The sequence below is a fragment of the Dermacentor albipictus genome, chromosome 1, assembly GCF_038994185.2.
Source record: "Dermacentor albipictus isolate Rhodes 1998 colony chromosome 1, USDA_Dalb.pri_finalv2, whole genome shotgun sequence".
In the NCBI taxonomy this organism is placed as follows: domain Eukaryota; kingdom Metazoa; phylum Arthropoda; class Arachnida; order Ixodida; family Ixodidae; genus Dermacentor; species Dermacentor albipictus.
In genome coordinates, this window is record NC_091821.1 from 156,566,025 (window position 1) to 156,588,917 (window position 22,893).

At 47.4% G+C, this 22,893-nt stretch overlaps 1 protein-coding gene across 2 annotated transcripts in view; it reads right to left on the minus strand.

The window, feature by feature from the left end:
• LOC135916562 (leucine-rich repeat-containing protein 15-like) overlaps positions 1-18,410 on the minus strand; it is a 127,140-nt gene extending 108,730 nt beyond the window's left edge. For both annotated transcript variants that reach the window (XM_065449989.1, XM_065449990.1), the window contains exon 1: positions 17,925-18,410. The gene's annotated coding sequence lies outside the window, so the exon portion shown is untranslated. The remainder of the gene's footprint in view (positions 1-17,924) is intronic.
• Positions 18,411-22,893: the final 4,483 nt, after the last annotated feature.

A 22,893-nucleotide genomic window follows, 5' to 3' on the forward strand; every position in this document is an offset into this window, starting at 1 on the left:
GAGCGAACAGGCGAGAATCTGCGGAGCGATTCCGTCTTTGACTTCTCGCGCATGTCGGGCATTAAAAAAGAAGACGAAGTCAGTATAACAAGCATCGATTCATCGATGCACCAGACAAATTCTGAAGCCGCCTGAAGCAATATATCCGTCGTGCAAATTGGTCTTGCGTAGTGACCTTTTAGGATCAGAGTAGGAGGAGACGAGGACGGTGGGACAAGCACAGGACATGCTTGCATGTACTATAGCGATCGTGAATCTTAGAGTAATGGTCACGACATTCGCATTCTTGCACTTTTGACAAACTAAAAAAAAAAATCAGAAATGGTGGCAGAAAAGTGGCTGAATGAGGGTGGGCGGCTGGATGACGGCATGGTTCCTTAAGCAGCGCAGACAGGGACGCAGCGGCAGTTTCGTAGCCTCACCATACGCAAGGCTGTTGTATGTACAACTAACCATGTGCCATCCTTCTTGCGTTTAATATGCACCATACTTGAAAAAAGAAAGAAAAACAGCTTAGCACTTGGTCTGTTTCCTTTTTCGTTTTTGTAAGTTCTTTAGCGGTACTTTAGGGTCATAGTTGGATGTGCGCCGTAGTTGAAAGCGGAAAGATTGGGAGGTCTACCGGAGAGAGATTCTCTCGCAGGTTGCGGGGAGTTGTGGCATGTACAGTGCAGTAACTGTCTCTCACTAGAGGACGCCTCAACCACACTGCACAGAGGCAATTATAGGGGATGAGTGCTGAGGAGAAGGGCGAGTCCGGGAGCAGCAACGGCGCCTGGGACGCACACGGGGGCACGTCCGATTTGCTACCCTACGCAGGGTAGCAATCGTAAAATCGTAAAAGAAAAAATGCAAGGAAACACTAAAGGCTCATTCGCGCTAGGCCAACAAGACACGGATTTCGGTCTGCCATCTGTCGGCAACAGCGTTTTTTTTTCCTTCGTGTCGACGCCTCCGTCACACTATATGGACGCCGAGCTCTCCGCCGACCATTGACAGATTGTCGGCGTCGGTACAGTGTGACAGAGGCGCCGACACGAAGGAAAAAAACGCTGTCGCCGACAGACGGCAGACCGAAATCCTTGTCGTGTTGGCCTAACGCGAATGAGCCTTAAGGATGTCGCTTCGTCCGGAGGCGCACGTCGAAACGATAGCCTGCCGCTGATGCCTGTCGACTTCAGGTACTGCGGTAATGCACGTATCGCTTTGTGGGCTTACGAGGCATGTAGCCACGGTTAAAGTAAATTTGTCACCCTGAATGATCTTGAGTCCAGGGGATCCAACTTGATGCGGAGCCGTAGCGGGGTCGGGTGCAGGGGAGATGTTCGATAGACTCCGCGCACTCGCATTTCTCGCACGAAGGACTGTCACTCACCCCACGGAGTGCTAACCACGGAGGTCCTTGTGCCAGCAGTGGACCCGTATGGAACATGTCACCATGCTTTCGAGATGCTCCGCAATGCATTGTTCGGCCTTCAGCCTGATGTGCGTTTCGAGTGTAAGTTGCAGTCACACTTACGTTCACATTTCGTTTGTCGCTTAGCCCTCGCTGTGCAGACGTTGAAGTGAGTTAGTAATTGGTTCTGTTGGTTAAGTGCGAAGCGAATCAACCCATGATCCGAGGGCCACAGCTGCGCTGTTGCACGTATAGCAGATTGGAGTCGCGTATATAGTGTATAACAAGACAGCTGATTGCGCTCTCCTTCATATCCTATTTATATCGGAAAGAAAATTGAGTGGCAATGATTGAAACTTCCTTTAGCGCAGACCCAGAAAGGCAAACGCTTCCGGAAGAAATTCAGAGAAACAAAAAGCTAAAGAATGAGGCAGTGTTGCTTGCCTGGGTTCACGCGATTTGCTACGCTGGTCAGCACGCGAAATAAGGAAGAGACGTAAAATTGCGCGAGAGGGCTTCCCGACGTAATGCCACTCTCGAAGTTTTTGCAACATATATGTAGACAATTTACATAAATGCCGATCGTTGCAATCTATCTCTCCTCTCCCACTCTTCAGTAATCATTCTTCCGGCTAGCAGCTTGGGAACAATTTTCTGGCAACAAATTTTTGTCGCCCGATTCAAACATTTTTTTAATACTCCGTCTCTCGAGTGGCTGATTCCGGTGATAGCGGTGGGCGAGAGTGGGGAAAGTGTGCGTGCAAATGAATAATTAGAAGAAGAGTGAAAAGCGAAATGAATCGCTACAAGATGCGGCCTCAAGCCGAGGGCGTGGGACATTAACACTGGTCAGTGCGTATTTTCGTTCATCCAGGTTCTGTAAAATATTACCATTGTTACAAAAGACTACGATGCTGTTACGGACACGTGGCTAAAAAAATATTTCGTAAGAAGAGCCCGACACTACTTCTTTTTTTTTTTAACCGACACGAAGGTGCTGCGTCACTATGCTTCATTTCAAATGTAGTATAAGACGGGGAGAGAGAGAGAGAGAGAGAGAGAGAGAGAGAGAGAGAGCGCTTTTAGATGACTCTTTCTGTGTCAAGCTCGAAAGTCTGAGTAAGTCATTTTTAAAATTTTCTTTTCATTCTTTCTAAATGAGTCTCACAAAGCTGCGCTGGAATTCTCGTCAACCACGGGACACGATTCTCGCCTGTAATGCCCGTACTCTGCGTGTGACTGTGTGATGTTTATATAGGTTTACATGACTACTACTACTACTACTTCTACTACTACTACTACTAATAATAATAATAATAGCAGTTCAGCCCTTGGCATGATTACATTGTCGTCTCTGCTGCCAGCTTTTAGTGGCATTTGAAAGACATGACTGCTCAGCGTATTCACCTTGCAAACTTACGGCATTCAAATTAGGGGCGGCTGAAGCAAACGACATGCGAGTGAAAATAATGCTGAACGTGGTATTGAAATCTGAAAGCCTTGTCTGATGAAATTGAAATCTATTATGCGGTTCAGCCGTCCGAGCTGAGGGAGCTGCGCTTCGCTTACTTTTGAAACTCCAATCGCTCGGCGCCTGAAGATTCCGCACTCGCGCGGCGGACGTCTTCTCAGAGGGGGCCGTTCCGAGCGCGCGCATACACGACGCGGTATGTGCCCCGCGAAACGCAAAATGCGCCTCTCGAGAGCTGCCTCCGCGAACGCCCACTTTCGCGCTAAGGATCGATGGGCAGCTCTGTCCGGCGGGCGAGAAAACGAATTCGGAGACCAACCGTCCTCGCGCCACGCGAGTGATGGAAAGACGATTCTCCGCACGTCGGAGCCTCTGTGTAGTCTGGGGGCGTACTTTATATTCTCAGCACCGATTTTTCTCTCCGCGTGTGCTCTCCCGAGAGTAAATGTGCGAAAAGAAATCGAAGAGCTCGGGTCAATGGAAAAAAAAAGGAAAGAAGCTAGAAATAGCTTAATTGAGGAAGTCCCTTCCGTGAGTCTTTCACGCAAAACCTTCACTCATCGAGCACACGTTCCACGCTCACACATACGCGCTGGCGTGCGCAGCGATGCATCGGGCATCTGCGTTAACCGACCGAGTCTTCTTCCACAATTTCTCTGTTCCTGCGCACGCCCATCCCCCGCAAGCTCACGGTTCGGCCCTGCACGCGTCTTATTTGCTCGACGGACCCCGACCGCGCGAGGTCTGTGCGGTGGGGCTCCTCAACTTTTTTTAACGAGTCCCGAGGGAACGAACACGCAGTGCGCGCTTCCACAGCTCGCTCCTCCGTCGTCGGCGAAGCAGCTGTCGCGCTCCTCTTCCAAAAACAAAAGCGGGCGACAGAGGAGACACCCGGCACTCGTCGGGGGGGGCGGGACGAGGTGCCGCGACGCGGGTTAGACGCGGGCGCGCCTCTGCGCCGCGCTCGTTACGCGGGGCCTCGATGCGTCAAAGTCTCTCGCCGCGCGCGCGCGACAAAGGTGGGCCACGGAGGCCAACGGCGCTAGACGGAGCGGTGCCGCCCAGCTATGTTTACAACTGGTGTGGCACGCGACGCGTCATACTCGACACGAGGCACGCCGCGTGTGCTATGAGCACACGGTGCATGCGCGGCGACGACATTGGAACGCCGCGCGTGCGACAAAAGAATGAATGACCAAGGAGCGAGGGGAGCGCACTCGGGTGTTAAGAACGAGAAGAGACAAACACCGCCGCGCCCGTCTCGCGGAGCAAGCACGCGCCGCCGACGGTGCTCGCTCAAAAAAAAAAACGCCGCGCGAACGATACGCGCACAGCATTTTGCTGCGGGCTCCCGCGCAGCAGGTCGCGAAGGCTTCGACTGCGTTTCCCCAATTTGTGTATCTTTGTTTATTTTCATCTACGCCCGCAGCTGTGCGCGGTGCCAATTTCTTTCTCGGTGTATTCCGGCCCTAAAAATATACAGCACGGAAATAATAGGGCGTGTTGGCTGTATACAATCGTGCCATCCAGAGAGAAAGCGCGAGGTTTGACTGAGCGAGTGCAAGGGCAGCACTAAAACGCCTCCTGATGAATGAAAAATGACCGAGGCAGAGTGATGCGAAAAAGCTAGCGAAAGGTGGCGGCTGCATGGCCCCAAGAAATTTTTTTTAAAAGCGACTAAAGAGGTTCGTTGAAGATGTAGTGTATTGTTGATATAGATGTAGTGTTCACCGTGCCAGGCACGACCCAGCCCTACAGGTATGAAACCATTCATTCTGTTCACATGCACGAAAACGCCAGTACCACAATAAAATTAGAAAGTATAAATTACTTTTCTGAGTAATGAGACAGGTCGACTTTCATAGTTAAATACGCGTGCGCCTATCGACTATGCAACGAATCGTATCCTTCCGCTCACTGACACATTTCGAGCCTGGAGATTACCGAAGTTTCCCAAGCAGTGGTATGCAAAACAGTTTTAAGCTCATTTCCCGCATAAATATTAGGAAACTCCTTATGTACCCAGCTTTCTCTCCCTCGCTCGCAGCCCGTGTCCGGATCTCCGAAATAAAGTGCGACAGAACCGAAGAAAAAAAAGTGCAGCTTTCAACAAAATGCATTGTTGTGGGAATACACGTGGAAAAGTTGACAATGGAGAATCATCCAAGTTATTTTAAGCCAGTGGAGTATCTTGTCAAAATTTGTTTCATTTCTTTGTTGGGGGAACGTTGATGAATAGCGTAAGAAACTAATATTTATTTATTTACTCGCTTATGAAACTTTGAATTAGCAGAGCAGAGACGCTGTCAAAATCAGTGACGCAGCGGGAAGCTGCGCGGGAATTTCGAGGCGCGTCGCCGTATATCCGTCACTCGTGGTCGCGTCTTTCCTGACTTGCCTATAGCAGTTATCCGTTCGCAGCGAGACACATTCATACTATTCTGGCAATGTTACGTACAGTCGCGGACAGAATATTATGGACCATGAAATCTAAGAAAAAGCTGAATATCTCCGCAACCTCACAACGCAATCTGGTATTTGCATTTTGGACCTCGACTAGAATATGCTAACAACGTTGTCGTGGGCAGTTTTACTGGTTACTGCTACAGGCTGCTCGGGAATTTAACGTTTTCGGAGATCCCGTGGTCCATTTTATTCTGTCCGCGACTGTACATACAGCTTAAATTGATATTTTCCTTGAGCGCACTTCGCAATGCGCACAGCGCTCGAGCTTCCTCGATTCGTGCGGGTCTGTTCGCTCCCCATTTCCGTTATCAAAGCGCGCAAACTTGTTTTAACGCTATGCAGATAAGATGCGCGGCATGTCGCCCTCAAAAAGCGAAAAGCACGCGCCACACACTGGCATTGATAGCACCGGAAGGTGTTCGGCACGTGGCCGGGGCGCAGTCAATGGTCACGTGGTTATAGTCACCCGCCGCGCGCGCGCGCACTGTGTTACCATTATTATAGTGTGTGCGCGTAGTATACGTATGCGCCACGGCGAACAGCGCAGACGGCACGACGAGAAAAGGAAGTCGGAACGCATACGCTGCGTTTCGTCTTTCTGTTCGCCGTGGTATTCACAAACCGACTATCCCAATTTAGCACTTTTGTATACTATGTATGGTGTTATAGACGCCCAGAAAGCGGTGTATTGGTTGAAGCAGAGGACCACCATGTAGTGGCACAACACCACATGCGGCCGCAGATCTCCCGAGACAGGGAGCGTGGTGCGCTGAACGCACGCGCACGTGTCCCTGGGCTCTAGCGCACGGCAGCGCGATGTCGGGCAGGAGGTCATCTTCCGAAGGCGCTCTCACGTGTCTCTCTGTGTCGTGCACGGCAAGAGTTATTTCGAGATGGCTACATATCTCAACACTCACGAAAGAAGAAATACGCATGCCATCCACCGTAATTTGTGGTGCATCTCATTTGCTATACAAGACAAATTCCACGATTTCTGAAAACAAGAAAAGAAAGAAACTGAAATAGAGAGAGAAACGGTAATCTTGATGCGACACCTTTTCTACCAACTAAACAAGAAAGCGCGCACAGAGGTGAAACAATTTGAAGTGGGCTCACGGCTCATTTTTCGTAACGTTTCCGGACATCGCAAATGCATATAAGCGTTTACTTCAGCTTGGTAGATATTGACATTAGTGGTTTAACATCGGTGTACGTAATATCGTGGTATTTTGAGGCAGTTGATTGAGAAAGAGCTAATTCGGCTAAACCACGGAGTTTAAGCGATAAGCAATAAGCCTGTGTTAGAAGCGCTTTCGTTGCACGCAGTGCGCTAGCGGTGTTTCGCCATGGGCCAAATCAACAGGTTTTAATGGTCCGTTTGAGTGTGCGTGTCTATAGGGGTGTATGCACAGTATGTGTATTTGTCTGATCATTTCGTGCATTATATATTTCACGCAACACCAGTAAGGTGACGGCCTGCCAGGCCGTCAGCCAGGCAAACATCGACGGCTTTCAATAAAAACAATATATCTCTGTAAGCCTGTGTTCGACAACTTATCTTGCGACAGTGAGAAGCAGCACGAATTTCTCCCTCTCACGATGTGTAGAAGGGGCAGCTGCAGTATCCTGACTACCGCGAAGTCGTCCAGTAGGCAAAACGTTTACAGGCCCTCTCAGCTCAGTCAACGTGTCAATGCACGCGAGAACTGCCGCGCATGAGGTTAACACTGCCTTCAATTACTACCGAAGGCGGTATTAGCCCGCAGCTTTATATTTTGTTTCACTTCCTTTACGCTATACTTCCATCTTTGCGGCACTACGCCTGTTCCTTCGTCGTCGAAATGACTTCTCTAAACCTTAACCGTAATTACCCGTGGGAATGCACTCGGTGTTTCACTCTCTTTTTTCTTTTCGTAACAACAGTTATGATTGAAGTAGGAGCTGTACCAGCATAAATTCATGATGGCGTATAATAACATGCTTCTTTTAACTACAGCAATACTTCCCTAGGCATAATATGAAGTTAATCAAATAAAAAGTCCCTTCTTCTGCAGTGAGCGACGTTTTGAGACCATGGTCTCGCACACGGATGATGCAAAAATCTGCGATAGCTGTGCCGCCGTCACCAGCCTGAGTATAACCACATGCGACACGATGCTGACTAATTGAGCGCATGCGTGTGAGCCCCAACTCTGTCGTCTCTCCTCCCCGCCTTCTCTCCCCATTCCCCCTTGCAGCGGCGCATTTTTGTCCCAGTGCAGACTACGCGCTCTTCATGTGCCCCATCTCAGCAACTCACACGAACTTCTCTTCAAATTGCAGCGTGTGGCATGAAAATGAAAAGCAAATAAAAAACAGCATCGCGATAGTTTTCCTAATACCAGTGTTTGCAGGCACTGCTTGAAAACCCAGAGCGCGCAAATTCAAAGGCCTACAGCGTTTTCTAGTCGGTGAACAGGACCATCTCAACGCCGTCACCAGGCATGGCGCGAGCCCTCGCGACAGCGCATTGTGCGCAGTTCACCGAGTGCTCCCGTTCGCCCCCTGGAAACGTTCATTAGTTTGCGCCATGAAATCTCCCAGTCGCCTATGCTTACCTTATGTGATACCGACTGACAAGCATCTTTCAGAGCTCCGTGTCTCTTTACGCGTGCGTCGTCCAGCGACACCAAAAAACGCGACGCGAGAACGTTTTGGCCGCGTTCGCAGAAAGCGCGCTTCGTTTCCCACAAGCAGCACGCGGAGCAGTTAACTTCGGAAAGCAAAGAAAAAAAACGAGGCTATGCGCGCACCGTAAACACGACAATGACCTGACAGTGTCTGCAGAATGTGGCCACTGATCTTGACAATGGGTGCAGCGCGGGTGACGTGCGCGGCCAGCTGTGCGCTGACAAGACGTCGCGCCACAGCCGCTCTCCGTCTCCGTCGCGCACTGCTCGATGCGGGGCGCGCCTTAATAGCCGCCCACTTGGCTGGCGTTCAAATGCGAAAGGGGAACTGAGGCTGATAATAGCGCCGCGTCGCTAACAGTTCGTAAATCATCTTTATTCCCCAAACAATGCATGCTTAATGCAGTCTTCGGCACTTCGGTGCACAGGGCACCGGGAGCTGTGCGGGAAAGCGTGGAGTTTACAGTTAACAGGCAAGCGCGCCGCCGCGGTGGCTGTAACCTCTGGCATTGTTCGGCAGCGCCTGGGCTCAGCTGTGCGTTCGTCGGGCGGCATCCTTCGCTCCGTTCTCGGTGGGTTCCCACGGAGCCTCTCGGGTGCGTCGTCTGGACGCGGCCACTCGATGAACACATCTACCGGCCGTGGCTCTAAAGTCAACATTTGCGACAGAGCCCTAGGGGTGATGCGCACGGCATTAATAGCTTCCACTCTCTCGGGGAAGTGTGTGTCGGGGCTTCTGCCCGTGGGCCCGGTAAGTATGCTTGCATTCGGAGGAGCATTTCAAAGAAACATTTAGAAAATGCGAGCGAATACTGCTACAAATTAATGGCATCTTTACTTTCGGTCGACGTTCACCTTCGTAGCCGTAAGGCATGTTGTTTGACGAAAAAAAAAAACTGCAACGTGAATTGCGCGTGAATCTGTAACACAAACGTGCATCTCGTTTAGAGTTCGTTCATCTCCACTGTTTAGTTACGTCGCTTTCCCGAGACGGTCGTAACGCGAGTAGACGTGCCTTTTAGTTTATATTATATAAACAGTGATTCTTAATAAAACATCCCCCAAAACTTCATTCGCTGCAACATATAGTACTAATAAAGAGGATATCATGTAGTGCATAGTCATTTTAAGACTTTTCTGATGAGTTTTCTTAATGAGTTTTCTTATGATAAGCCTTCGTGCGCATCCTTTAGGAACACCGGCAATATGGAGAAAGCTTCGTGGGTGGTCAAATGGGCTTTGCGACAAATAGCAGAAAAGTGCGAGTATCACCGAGTGTGATGTGCGATATCGTAGCTTTTTCGGAGTTGCTGCACTACGCACCATCGGTAGCATCACCGCCGTTAGCTGATGACAGTAGTAAACCTCGTCTCTCATACAGATTGCTACCTACGGTCACGACAAGTCTTACTTCGATGCGTTAATTGTGCATAGCAAATGTTTCAGAAGGAGCTCAGACTTCTTTATCGTCCCGTGTGCCAAAACCCACCAGCGTGACTCCGCGGCCACCCTCAACGAAATTTCTTTGAATTATACATACATGTAACGGAAATTATCTCACGATAGGCTATAACCGGGGTGATCTTATACCTTATGCTTACTCGTATATATTTCGCGCGCGATTACCAGTAGACGGAAAAGTAAACAAGGCGAGGCTATTACGCTCCCAACCTATGGTGCTAGGTCACACTATCGCCAAAGTGCCAAGCCATACCGTCCGTCCCTCCTGGAGTTACTTCGGAAGTTGAGGCTTCACTTTCATCTCTGACTAGTCTCGCCATTTTCCTCCTACGTTGACCGCATGGCGAATGGACGCAATAAAATTCAGATCGCGCATCAGAACTCTGATGGATTCAAATTAGACGGATGTTTACAGAAGCGAATGCTATTGAAATGCCAGTAAAACGATTTTTATTTCGCAAGCTTGAGCCCCAAGGAAAGTGACTGAAGCTATTACTTGCCTTTCTATAGCAATGAATAAGGAAAAGAACTTGCCCTGATAAGGAACGGAACGAGAAACTTTCACTGCCCTCGTGTCCGCGGCTGCGCAAATTTCGCCGATAAGTTTCTGTCAACTCTGGCTGACCTCGTTTCCTCTGACAAGCGATATGAATATTTATGACTTCTTCGACGATGCAGAGATACAGAGAAAGGGGTGAAATTGGGAAAGCCAGGGAGGTCAATCCAATGTTGAGTCCGGTTTGCCAGCCTGCATTGGGGGAGGTGACGCCCAAATCGCAATCGGACAAAAATGCGCGTTGGAGTTTCGGAGTCACTACTTAAAGTCGTTTCATCTGAGGAAACACAGCAGCGCCTTGAACGATTCATAGTGCAGTTGTCACTGTTTATTAAGAGGTCAAACCATCGCATCTGTACACGTCTTGAACTTTATCTGTACACTGTCAGCTACCTCAACCTTTGTCATGCATTCTTTAGTTTTGTTGTGCACATGTTTCTGCATTTTTAACGGCATCACGCGAGTGTACAGAAGCAATGAGTCAGTGCAATATTGCTGGAGCGCGCTCAGCATCAGTTCGCGCGGTTGCACACACCACGAAACTAAGTTCCACACCCTTAAAAATAAAGTTAGCAAATAGCTAGTAAATGCATGCGTTTACTAGCTTACTATGTCTTTGCCTACCTTACTAGTTCTGTACTAGCAAGAAGCTAGTAACACTAGTAACCCAAGTGGTGCTGTTACAAGACAGAAAGGCTTCATAGTAGTTTTCGGCAAATAACTATTAAGCCACTCCTACGTCGTCCAGCATATATTTCGCTGTGATTGTGAATCTTATGCAAAATTTATATAAACTGTAGTTTCGTCCATTTTGTCGGATTAACAGTGATGTGCGACGTCAGAGCATACATATATGCAGACAGTGGGCCACCGAAATTCGGCCACAAAACTTTAATAATTTATCAAAATACATCCGTGCTCACCAGTGCAACATGTGCTCCCCCTAAATAAGGCTTTAAGTATTCTTGAAATTGCTCTTCAAGTCACAGCTGCCAATTCTAAAGAAATTTCCCTAGATCTAGGAATTTTCAGACTTGTTTAGGGATATAAAGAATTTTTTTTCATACCTAGGTCAATTCAGCGCTGGGACATTGAAACGACTAAAATTGTGACGTGACGGCGTCTTTTTATTTCAGTCACCTCAAACTGCCTTCACATTAGCATGTTAAGTATGGCTTGATCACACAGCAGCGCAGTGAACATATCTCGCCAATAAAACGACAGGGTGTGGATGCCCTGGGTCCTTTAACGAAGTGCTGCTAGTACGATTTTGCCGTTCTTAACTGTAGCAGTGCTGAGGATGTCTGTGCACTCAACATGCACCTAGCACGACAATGTGGTCATGATGCTGAACAGCCGATTATGCACACCTGTACTAAAATTTACCTGAAAACGCCGATAGGCCGAGCAACTTTGGAGAGAGTCCCAGCGTTCATGTGTTTGGGCGAGTTTCGCGTTGTAGGAAAGATAAAAATTAGTCGCGTATTTTAGTGATTCTGTTCAAGCGCGTTAATATGGCGGTGTTAGGTCGTACACAGCATGCAAAAGAAAAAAGTAACATCTATAACTTTTACATTGCCGTCCAGCCGTGGCGCACTGTTTCGACACTCTTGCATTGGTAAGGAAAGTGGGGTGCCAATCTTACAATTTAAACAAGGTCCCGTGTGATGTTGGCATGTCGCTCTAGGTGCAAATAGGTTTTGGACAACAACAAGGTATACGCGTGCTGACGTCTTTTTCTGTGAATATGGCTTCAACTAAGAGGCCGAGTGGTTAGCACAACTTGCACTGCGACATCATTTCCGGCTGAGTCCGGTGACTTCATTATTTGAATATCTTACAACGAGCATAGAAATAGATTTAATCTATAAAATTGGCAGTCACTTGCATGATACAAACAAACATTTAACATTACAGAAATCAATTACTGAGCGACCACATTTTGCACAAACCTAGGGAATATGTAGAGAACGTTTTCACCCGAGTTAGGGCAAAACTGGTTTCGGAGGCTGGCAGCACTGCCCAGAGTTCGCGTCGCGTAGCACCTTTGACGTTGTTCGGTTTGTGTGTGCCCTTGTTTATTGTTGCTTGATGACTTATGTAGTTCTTTGTTACCCGGAGTCATTGCGCCATAATGTCGTTGGTAGACATTACGTATACAAATAATTGATGCTTAATGAATATAGCAAAGGTATGTGGGTCTCATGTAATTTTTCATCTTGGTTTGCTTTTACAATACGATCGACATAATATGACAATTCAAGCGGCACTTGTAAATCGAATAGGCTCCACTACATTGTTGGTAATCTTATTTCAGTTGCGCTAGTAACTGCAGTACCGAGGTAGTGAACATCACGATCAACGATTGCTAACATTGATTTAGTACTCACAACGATCTTTTTACTAAGAGTGTGAGTCTTTGTGTTAGTGCTGTTTACTAGCTTCAGCATGTATTGAATAGTACCAACTGTCGCTTTAATTACTACTTTCACTTACTAAGAAGGTAGTGTGTGTTGTGACAATTTAGTAACGTGTTAAGTTAATATTTAGTCACTGGATATGACGTTCTTTTTTTTTTCTTTCCCTTCTGCTGAGGGTTGTTCCGCTAAACGGAACCCCGCGATGTCACTTAAGCGCTTACTTCCTTTTGCTGTCTTCCTGGAACAACGCCAACGCATGACAGGTAACGTCCACATGGTACCTTCGTTGCGCAACAGCGTTATTAATATTAATTTATGGGGTTTAACGTCTCTAACCCAATCGTGGGCTATAAAGGACGCAACAATGGAGGTCTAAGTTAGTCCCACCTAGGGTTCGCGAACGTTCTCGGTATTATCAGTATACAAGGTAATTTTTGCCATTCGCATCACCGTTAGAATGCGCCCGCGGCGACCGTTAATCTAACTGAAGGTCTAATAAAATTCTCGCTCGCACGGAAAATGCCGTATTCGCTATGCGACAGAGCAGTGAGCGGCAAGTTGGGTTAGCTTGTGGAAGTCCATCTTGCAATAAAGGGGTTACTGTGCTGTGAACGCGCGGACAACAGAAGTAGAAGTGGACATAACTGCGCGCCTCCTGTCCACTTCTACTTCTGTTGTCCGTGCGTTTACAGCGCAGTAACCCCCTTATTGCAATATCGCTATGCGATCTCGGATGACCGCCGTACAGCGAAATTATCCACAGGCAGGCCTTGTAATATGCGTGTGGTTGCGGATTTTTTAATAGTGACGTGCGGGTGAGGCACTTTGGCGTGATAAAAAAAAATTGTAAGTTGAAACTGACTTGGTTCCTTTCGTGCAACTTGCCTAGCAATGTTGCTTGCGCTGACTTATGCATTACGCGCACGCGCAAACTCCACTCCACGGTAAAGCGCTTAGTACTTAATATTAATAGTAGGGTCCCGTTGTAGTCTTTGGGACCCTCGTTTGTGTACTATCTCTAACCCATTCAGTGCACTTAAAGAATAATAAAATGAAAGGGAGAAAGAATAATCAAACGACAGTCGTAATGTTTGCGCAAAGTGTGCTCTTAAATGTGCTTGAAAGTGAAGTTCTCGCTGTAACTTGTACATACTTTGAGTTTCACTGTGCGCACTTAAGTCGGCAAGAGCAGTGACCACGTCCATATTTTTTTTTCGATATCTTTTTCTTTTTTTAAAAGAAACTGTAGATGAATGCGTTTTGACTTTCTACGTAACTTGTATCTCCTGTGCTGTGCAATGTGCCTGTTTTAATTTTCATTGCGACAATGCGTGACTACTTTTATTTACGTTCTATTTTATTGTTTTCGTACTTACTTTTCAACGGGCCTATGAATGCGATCTCTCGCTCAGTCAAGAAAAATGTAGTAGCCGCCGGCAACGCCTGTGATCTATATTCAATGAAAAAGTACAGCGGACGAGTGTGCGTGCATGGCTTTGGCGTGCGCGCCACACTGTCTTGCTTCATCAGCAAGAGAAGATTGAAAAATTGCCACTATATTGCCTGCCATACTGAATTTCATTGAGTGAAAGTGAAGTGTACGGTAATAACGGCATTCGAACTATTGTAAAATTGTCAATAAACGCGATGCTCTAAACTTGGAATTGGCACGCATCTATCCAATTCCTTCTTCGTTAACGGCAACTGACCAGAATTTCTGCTTCAGCAGCCCCTGAAACGCGAAATGCAGGTTGTGCGACAATTGTCCAAACGGGAACTAACCCCAGGAACTCTCGATCTTCAGACCGATGCCCTACTTACTAAGCTAAGAGCTTTAGTTTTCCTATTTCTTTCCCGAATATTGCACTGATGACAACTAACAATAAATTTAATCTTACATGCTTCTAGGCCACTTTCCTAAACAGAAGCCCGCTGGACATTGGAGAAGTGGCACACACCTGATTTCACTCAGCATCGATTGCATTCCCTCGATCCATCTATGCAACTGCGGCTGTTACCAGGGCTTCCGCGTAATGAGGTAACAGTGCTGTGCCGCTTGCGATTGGGCGTCGCATTCACGAATGCATATACGTTTTTGATTGGAATGGCTGATAGCGCCGAGTGCGATGCCTGCGGTGTCGAGGAAACTATAGAACATCTACTGTGGTACTGCGCATCTTTTGAAAATGAAAGACAAGATATCTGCACAGCTCTCAACCAGTTAGATAGAAAACCGTTCACCTTGAACAAGATATTGAGACCATGGCCTCGCATATCGCAGCTACAAAAAGCCACAAAAGCGCTGCTGCGATATTTGAAAGATACCGGATTGAGTCAGCGTCTGTGATCCGGACTGAGCGACCGAACGATATCCCCAGTGGACTTTCTCTTTTATCTTTCCGTCCCCGTTTCCCTTTCCCCAGTGTAGGGTAGCCAACCGGGCTCAGTCCTGGTTAACCTCCCTACCTTTCATTTATCATTTGCTAACTCTCTCTCTCTCCGCTGGACGCAGAAAAACATGGTAGAACTATACACATAAGTCACTCTATTCAATGGTGTTAGACGTGTACTTGGCTCCATTGTTTGCTTTAAGGAACTAAACAAACAAGGAATAAAGGGACGTTGACGTGCTTTCCCCGACTGTCAGGAAGACGTGTTGTTCTACAAGATTAGGCAGAAAACACTGATAAAGGATCTGCCGCTAGGTGCCTGCAGATTAGCTCTTGGGCCGTGAATGATGACGAGGGTGCGCACTTCAATATCAAGTGAAATACATAGAAGAGATAAGGGAAAGACAGCGGAGTTGACCAGGCTGAGCCTGGTTGGCTGCCCGGCGCTGGGCAAGGGAGAAAGGGCACCGAAATATGAGAAGGAGGAGAAAATCCACAGTATGCTCGCACACCCACGCAATGACGCGTTCACCGTTAAGTTTGTCACAAGCGACCACATAGGCTTCAGGTGCATCTCAAGAAACACAGCAGCGTTCTTGTGGCTTTGCACATCGTAGTGGCACGAGGCCCGGCAAAGTCCTCTTCTCTTCTCTAAGAAGCCTGTCCCCTCATTGGCCTAAAGCTGCCCGAACTTCACAACCAAAGTGTTGCTATAGCTCTGCAGGCTAAGGTACGAGCTCAACGGCGCCAGCGCATGCTCGGAAGAGTTACAGGAGGCAGACACGATGACAAAGTGAGAGTCGAAGGTCGGCTGGTCAGTGGACAAATGAGTTGCGAAAAATGAGGTAATTATGAATGGTAATAAAATTGTAATAAAATAAAAGTAAGGTGATGGAGGTGGTTACGTATACTTTATCACATTGAGCGAGATGGCGATACGCATCATCAAGACATGGTGGGGATATAAGCTTGGTGTGCAAGGTATTTTGAGGATGTCACAACAATCATTCCGTGTTCGTATGCTTTCGAATACTGGAGAAATGATCACTATCTTTCTCCGTCTCTAGTATGGGTGGTGCTTGTTGAAGGTCATGGAATATTCGATCACTTGTCATGTTGAACGATGAGATGCACTGCATGTCACTACGTAAACATTTTTGCTTAGGATCCTTGAAGCAGATAAACCGCATTAGCTATCGACTATCCGTACACCTCTTTATAGAGTTGTGACTTTGTTTTTCACCCGCGGGAAAAAGCGCATGCTCTAAATATGAAGTGCTGCCCATTAAATTTAACCAACCTGACACTTACTATGGTTAACCTCTCTGCCTTTCACCTCTTCTTTTCTCTCTCTGCTCATTAGATCAGCTACATAGTTCCTACTTTTACAAGGCACCAAAACGCGCAATATTTGCACTCTTCCCAAATATTTAAAGAAAGGAAAAATAATTAAAAACAGATACTAATATTTTTATTAATGCGCTGGGAAACTCGCTACAGTCTTTTGGGCAGCATATTAATAGATAAATAGGTTTTCTGGCGACGAAGCCGTTGATATGTCACAATTAATAAAGAAGTATTAATAAATAATAATAAAGAAGAAGTAATAATATTAAGAAGAATAATAATAATAAAGAAGTAACACAGTAAGTATACTGTGTTATTCTTTCATGGCAGTAGGGATTTGTCTTCAAGGTCAATAAACGGCATTCGACGCACATTTTACAAGATGCAAGTGTCCACGTATACGTTTTGTCGCTTCGTACTCATGCAATTCAGACGCCTGAGTATTGGAGAAAACAAACGCTGTAATTCTGTTCAAATTTAACAGCCAGTTCTCAGTTACGACGAAAAGTTTAAGTACTATTAAATCTTGTAAGTTTATAGACAGAGGAGGCGTAGATGTTGACCAAGAAATGACCATGGTTGGCTACATTGGCCTGAAGGAACAGGGCAAGGGAATGAGCATTATTCGCAAGCATGGCTCAGTAACCTAAGCATAGGTGAGGGTCAGTCGTAAGACTAATAAAATAATTAAGTATTTAATTAAAATAGACAGAGAGAGAGAGAGAGAGGAAGTAAAGACGAAGCGAATGCGTGCACGCGTACACAAACAACGGTGCGCAGTCAGAGCCAATTTGCACGGCCCAGTCGTCATCAAGCACAAAAACTGCTTTCATTACCTTGTGGGCCGATGAGCGGTGTGGACGGTGTTTAGATTTTAAACACTGAAAACTGGATATTACGCTTCATGAAGCACAGGGACTACGAAATATTCAAAACACTGCTTCCGGAAGAACTTTACAGCATTCCATCACACTAGTACCAGCACAATGAATTTGTGCGAAACAGCCTCTCTATCGAAACCACAAAACGCATCATGCACTGAACCATCTCTGTCAAAAAGTTTGTATTACATCTTCACATGTTTAGCACGACGAGGTATGTCAATAGTATGCCTCTCCAGGATCCTGCTTCCTGTCGTTATATTGCTTTAATCAATCAATCAATTAAACAAACAAGCAAGCAAATAAAGCGCATACTTTTGACCATCTAAACTGAGTGCGGCTTGAAACTAACTGAGGCCATCAGGCTGGTGTGGTTGTTTTGGCTATTGAACACGTGCCATGCGTGAGAAGACAATTTGCTCGATGTTTATCTCGTCGCTGACATTAGGTCGTACTCATGCGATTCTCAGATACCTTAAAGCACACATGTGAATGGTGCACAAACATTTTGGCTGTTCATGGACCAAGCGTCACAATGACGACACGCGCCACAATATTTCCCGCCCCTTCCTTGTTGCAGTCAACCAACGAATTTCTTTTCTGTTCCCTACAACGCTTTCGTTAACCTTCTGAAATGACAGCCAGAGCAAACTAAACGAAATTGGCACTATGCGCCAACTCCCGTGCTTGTGACCGCCAACGACCCAAGCACGGGAGTTCGCTAAAGCCGAGTAACGGTTTTATATACGCTGCGCGAGCTCATCGCTCGGCCGATGCGTGCCTACTTCGCTTGCCTGCCTGACAGAGAAAATTAATCGTTCTCCACCAGCCTCAAGGCGGAATATGCTCGTCGTAGCCAACGCTCACCTGGACGAATGGTGCGGCGCGCGAAGTCGCGGCTCCGATCTGCGGCTTTGGCGAAGGCGAGAGGGGAACGACAGTCCGCAGCGCGCACCCGGGCCGTGCGAGCGCGTCGCGTCTACCAGCCGGTCTGAGGAGCGGCGCGCCGCAAGAGCAGCGCACGCGGTGCCCGATCACGCTGGGCCCCGCCGACAGAGGAGAGGGGAGCCCACCCCCCTCTCAACGCGCACTGTCGCCCGCTCTCTCGTCGGAGGAGCGCGCACAACAAAGGCAGGGAGGCAATGATTTCGGGGACTCGGGAGAGTTGGCCAAGGGTGGAGTCCCGATCAAAAAGCCGGCCGACGTCGACGGACAACTTGTGGACACGAAGCGAGAGGACAGCAGCCGCCAGGGCAGGTAGGGAGGCTGTGTGCTTGAATGATCAAGTGCTTCTACGGCGGCAGTGGCCTTATAAATGAGCGGGGGGACTACTTCCTTTCCTCACGAAGGAAAACAGGAAAAAGAAGTTCTCATTGCGAGGTACTAAGTTGTACATCGTTTGCTAAATAAATAAACAAATAAATAAGAGAGAGAGAGAGAGAGAGAGAACGGATGAATGAATTGTACATTTATGCAGCAGAAAGTTGCTTGGTTTCCTGCATGAGTAGCTAGCATATTTAACACAAACAAACGACGACCTACAAGAGTTGTCCGCGATATTTAATCGCTGTTGGAAGAAACTAAGGAAACAAACAAGAAGAAATGCATTGAATGCCGCGTATGCGGTGATATCCTCCGGAGAAACACATAACGCTCTCTTTATCGACTGATTCAACTCACCCATGGCAATTTTAATGCCTTCCTCGAAGGTTGTAATCTTCTCAATTCTTGCTCGGTGTACGCTGTGCCTGTCGGTGCTAAAAAGTTCTAGATAGGCATCAACTCGCACCCTACAGCTAAGTTTAACGTGGTGACAAGGCTCGCACAAGTACAAACACTTGCGATTCCGTTCGTGTTATCTAAGAAATGCTTAAAAATGTTTGCAACGGATATACTGCGTACCATATTTATTCGCCCTTAGTTCCTACTTCACACTGAGAATGACACTATGTGACAGCTATGCCATGTAAATAAGTACTGTGGCTCTACGCTGCAGTTGCATGGCTATCGACAGACCTTGGAGATGTTAGGGAGTGGCGGAAAGTTCTCCGTGAATCCGTTGGTGTAAATGAGCATGAAGGACCAAAGTAGCAGAAGAGCGAATGGTATTAATGAGGCCCTTTTCATGATTGCAAGTTCGCTTTAGCGAAATGAAGAGAAAAAAAAAAAGAGCAGTCACCCCGCCAACCAACGCGGCATTTCATTTACTCGACCACAAGGGCTCACCAAGACGTTGAAAACGGCCCACACTATCAGAGAAAGTGCCAAAATCTAAGAAGTGAAACAAGTCATATGAGGAAAGGAAGAAAGAGCAAGGAAGCTGGAAATGCAGGAGACAACGAGAACTGGCAGAGAAAAAGCAAAGAGAGGGAGACAATAGGGAAGTCAGAGGCGTGTGGCAGGCAGCACGCGGGGAGAGGAGGACCCCGGCCCCGGCCACAACTCGGGGCGCAAGCTCCACTCGTCGTTTGGGAGAGAGGAAAGGAGGGGGCCCTGCCAATTTGCTCGACGCCGCCTCCTCCCCTCTCCCTCTCTGGGGCGGAGGAGGGTGCCGGGCAGTACGCGTCCGTTCTGCCCCCGTTTCCCACGCTTTCCCGCGCCGGGCTAGGGGGCCGTGCGTTCTCGCTCGCCATCTCTCTCTCTCTCTCTGTCGCATCGGGAAAGGGAGCAAAGAAAGCTGCACGCGTGGCTCAGCGGCGGGACAACCGCCGCGGGGCAGCACGCAAAGTAATTTCTGGAACGGTGTCAATTGCATTCGCCGTCCGTGTTGCCAGCCTGGTAATCGCTTTGTTACCGCCCGAGACCCGTCTTCAGGGACCGTCGCTTGTTATCTTCATTGCGGCCTCTCTGCTGCCGCTGTTTTGCGGCGGGAATAAGGAAAGGAAGGAAAATGAGGATCTGTCCTGGGGGCGAGGGATTGTCACGGGGGAGTGTGCTCCAGGTCGGTGACGTGGATTGAACGTGCGGCTGGGGCACGTCAGCTGTCGCCGTGCCTTACGCGATGCGTCCTGGCGAGTGGCGGTGGGAAAGAGAAAAGTTGTGTTTCACGCCTTGTATGTTCAACGCACAGCTTTCACGCTGCTCCCTTCGGATGTGGCTTCATCGGCAGAAACTGCAGGATCACTTTTATCCGATGATCTGCTAACCCAAAAATTTCGATCTGCAAAACTAAAGAAATGTATATAAAAGGCAAATATCCTTGTCTGACGCAATCACACATACATTAAAGTGATTGCATATACCTCAGTGCTACAAAAAACTATCCTGCTTCTAGTTGGAAAGAAACAAAAAAGCGAGAAGCTTGGATAACGGCCAGAAGCATCTAGCTTTGGGCACTTTCGAAACCTTTCATAGAACGAGCTGGAAAAAACTAAAACAAACCAACAAAGACAAATAGCATTATTGATGCTATTTGCACTCACATGCACTCACGAAACGTGTAGGCACCGCTTTCGTCATCCCTGTATGATATCTCTTCATTGCCTTAGGAGCGGCTAAACTTCATGAGGTATTTGTTCAGCCTCCGCCAGGGTTGCTGACCGGGCGACGTTTTATCGTACAAATCGAACTTTGGACTTTTTCTTCCTAGTAAGGCTCGCATAAAATCTTCCTTGAAGTACGCTGAAATAGTACTGGGACTGGAGAAGGCCTGCTCATTGGACACCCCTAAGCAAAACGTCTTATCGCTCCCTGGCCACTTACTCGCTCAACATCATCTGTAGGCATTGCGATGAGTCACTTTGCAACGGTGTTATGCCGGTATATCTGAAACTATTCGACGGTATGTATAGCCCCTGCTTTACTACGGGCACACTTCACTTTACAGTAGTCGCTCACCGGGTTGGTGTCTTGGCGAACGAAAAGCCACGTTGGTCAGAGCAGACCCGTATAGGATGTAACCCGTTTCCCTGCTGCGGTAGAGAAACAAAGGGTGCTTCGAAATAGCTCACTGAACTGTGGATAGGCAGCGGGGCAGTTGCAAACGTATAAGGGCATTGCGCGCAGTCGCTGACTTAGCCTCTCGAGAGTTGCATTTGTCTACACACACCACGGCCGCGCTGCTCGTTGCTTGAGGAAACTTAAATGGTTGTCCCAAATATTGTGTTGGTACCTGCTGTTCTCTATGCCTGTTGCACTTGTTCGGGCACAATGTTCTTCAAAGAAGCAAACTTAAACGTCGAAAGAGCCTCCTGTAGTCCCTTGGAGACGACCTCCGTAAAAAACATATGAATGCTGATTCATCTCGCGTTGACATCGCTTCTTGCCTTTTTTTGCCAGAGGGCTGGACTGGGAAGAAGTGGCGTTGTCGAATGCGGGACACTACAGTACTAAATAAAAGTGAATAAAAAATGAATTTGTAAGTATAAACAACTTTATTGAGCGTAGTCTAAAAACTTTATTCTAATTCACAGAAGTGCTTTATTTAAATCATTTATCATTTTAATTAATTGAACTGGCCTCCTGGCATAACGCCCAAAAAAGGAGCCCAATAAACATTTTAGGATTATAATTTTGCTTTTACAGCCAAGTCGATGCGGATATATCGATTTCAAATAATATGGCTTCGCATACTCAAAGGTAAAACTGACGCCAACCAAGAACATAAAAAGAAAAGAAAACAAAACGTTTCGGCTCCCGTACGGGGGCCTTGTTAACAATGAAAGCAAACTAAAGAGGGAGTCGATTATGTACGCGTGAATAGATGTTGCAAAGAGTGCGCATAAACGGAAGGAATGCTGCTGTAATTGCGGTTCAACGCGGGATCAGTGGTCTTAATAAGTAATGACTCGAGATGCAACCGCCAGGTTCGATTACTTTCAGTGACTAGTCCATGCGCCCCACCCAAGTCAATATCATGTCCTTTTGACACGGAATGCTCGGCAAAAGCGTTAGAAGACACTTTTTGTTTTTTAACATCATGGCAGGCTGCCTTGATGTGCCTTTGAAAATTACCCATCTCGCCGATGTAGATGTGATTGCAGTCTACACAATAAATGTTATATACACAACACCTGGCTACTTTTCTTTCAGAAGCTTGTCTTTGACACTTACAAGCACGTTTATAAGTTTTTTCACTGGCAAATGTGCAACGTGTAGATCAAAAGAACGAATAACTTGGGCTAAGGCCTCGCTAGCACCGGGAGCATATGTTATCGCAGTACGCTTACGAGGAACAGACGTGGCGGAGGAAGCATAGGCGGCCGGGATAGGTGACGCTGCGCTGAAGCCACAAATGAAACCGGCTAGTCGTTACGTGAAAGTTCAAGATGAATGGCCTCCAGATCTTCTTCTAAGTCTTTAAGAAAGTTTGTTGCCCAGGTTTGTTGCGAATGTTGTATGAACGACGCGGCGACGGAACGTTTGTCGCGAGCAGGATGAATTGACTTGAAGTTCGAGTAGCCTCCTGCGTGCATAGGTTTCCAGAACATATTGAAACGACGTCCCGTCCCTTCAGGCTGCACCATATCATCGAGAAAAGGAAAGCGATGATCTTCCTCCAATTGAAACGTAAAATTTATGGCATGTTTTGTTATGTTTAAAAGCGACGAAATAGCACCCAGGGCATCCTTCTTTATCACACAGAAGCAGCCGTCCACATATCTAAGAAAAATTCTTATTTCCGGCACGAAAGTCGCTAGAGCCCGCCGTTCAACTGCTTTCATTGTTAGGTTAGCAGCGGCGACCGAAAGTGAGGTAGCCATCAGCATTCCTTCAAGTTGCTTGTAGACGCAGCCTTGGAAAACGAAATAAGTATTTCCCAAGCAGAACCAGCTGAATGCAAAAGTTTGCGCAGTTCCACAACCTCGAACAGCGTCCTCTCAGACAGCGCAGCGTC